Raw genomic sequence first — 1730 nt, 5'->3', positions numbered from 1 at the left:
GCAGTAGAAAAAACATTTAGCAAAAAGGGTAGGAAAATGGATTTTGTTTAGTGTGAAAATATTAAGAATTAAAGGAAATGTTTGAAAATGAATCGAGACCAGAACATTTTAAAAGAACAAGTCTAAAGATGCTGATCCAAAATACATGAAAGGCAAAACGCTGTAGCAGTTTAGGTGCGGGGGAGATATTTTATTTTGCTACTCTAATATTGAGAACAACACATTAAAGTTAGAAACCAAGAGTAAAAATCCTATGCAATCTAGCAGTAGAAGCCACAAATCTCTTCACGAAAATGTGACAGGACTAATGTACCTAGCTCTCCTACTCTTTTACAGATGAGAAAAGTGTGGCAGGGCAGACACCGACTTTCATACTAACCTCCCTTACAAAAGGGGCAAAGCCAGGGGAAGAACTCAGGTCCCTGATTTTCCACTCACCAGAGGCATTGTTGGGAAGAAACCAGTTCACATCTTCCTAAGTCTCACTCTAACACTTGAGACCTGGGAGCCATTTCCTGTTGATTCCCACATTGTGTTCTTTCTGTTATCCACCTGCCTTCTCACTGATCTGGGTGATATTTCATGAGTTCATGCTTCCCCTTCAATCTACTTCTATCTCATCCCACTCTTTCCTTCCATCTCCATAGTTTTCAGATTGGTTTGATGCAAATATCAATTTCTTCATCATCTACTTACCCATTTTTTAAAAGTGAGAATTCTAGCATACCTAGAAGTATAGAGAATAATATCATAAACAGTCATGTAGCTACCCAGTTTAAAACAAAACAATACAAGGCTACTTTTGCTTCAAAGCATTCATGGATTTACTGACACAATTTCATTTCCTTCCCTCTCTTCCCAATTAACCTTGATCCTGAATTTAGTGTTTATCATGCCAAATCTGTTTTTATACTTTCAACAAATTTGTGTGTCTCCAGAAAAATGCATTATATTTTTTTCCAAAGTGAAAAGGGTTTTTTTATTACGTGTAACATAGGCAAAATTATTTGTCAATAAATTTTTAAGGTATTTCACATGTTCTGATTCTTTCCACAGCCAATCACCTTACTTCCTCCAAAGTCATAATCTTTAAGATAAGATAGCCTTTTCAAAAAGAAGTTTTGCTCAATCCACAGCTGTCATGTCAGTCAGTCCACAATTCTTTAAGTTGGGCTTCTTTGATCTCCTATGGAATACAGACACTTCAAAATTCACTGCCTATAACCTTTGAGATCCAATTTCCTCAATCAATTTACTTTAGGACCATGTTTAGGGTCAGGAGATGGATCTGCCTGATTCTGAATTTGACACCCTCTTAAAATGTATTAAATTCAAATCATAATCACTCCTAAGCTATCACACCCTAGAACAGGGGAGGTCTATTCCAATGGGGCTTTTTCTGTAAACCTACATGGTTGGAAATGCCTCACAGAGTAACTATATGGTTTCCTTTACCTGTAGAACTACCTGTTAGATCTGTGGGGAAGAACTATAAGCCAGAGCTGCCAAGTAAACTATGAAAAACCTAACAAACTTTCAAAATCTTAGGTACTGGCATATCCCAATGATCTGTACTGTTATATTTTTATAACTGTAGTAAATACTTTTGCTCAAATATCCGCATGCAACTATGTGAGAATTTCCTCAGTACTTAATTCCCGAGTTAAAGACTATGCACAGCTTCAACTTTAACGCATATTGCCTAACTACCCTCCAAATATTTGGACAAA

At 36.5% G+C, this 1730-nt stretch overlaps 1 non-coding gene across 1 annotated transcript; it reads left to right on the top strand.

Moving 5' to 3' along the window:
* Positions 1–1371: 1371 nt before the first annotated feature.
* LOC131751717 (small nucleolar RNA SNORA18) lies at positions 1372–1502 on the top strand. Its single transcript, XR_009334282.1, has one exon. It is a non-coding gene; the product is annotated as a small nucleolar RNA SNORA18 (small nucleolar RNA).
* The last annotated feature ends 228 nt before the right edge of the window (positions 1503–1730 follow it).

This window comes from Kogia breviceps, chromosome 2, assembly GCF_026419965.1.
Source record: "Kogia breviceps isolate mKogBre1 chromosome 2, mKogBre1 haplotype 1, whole genome shotgun sequence".
Lineage (NCBI taxonomy): Eukaryota > Metazoa > Chordata > Mammalia > Artiodactyla > Physeteridae > Kogia > Kogia breviceps.
This window is presented reverse-complemented; position numbering and strand designations above follow the sequence as displayed.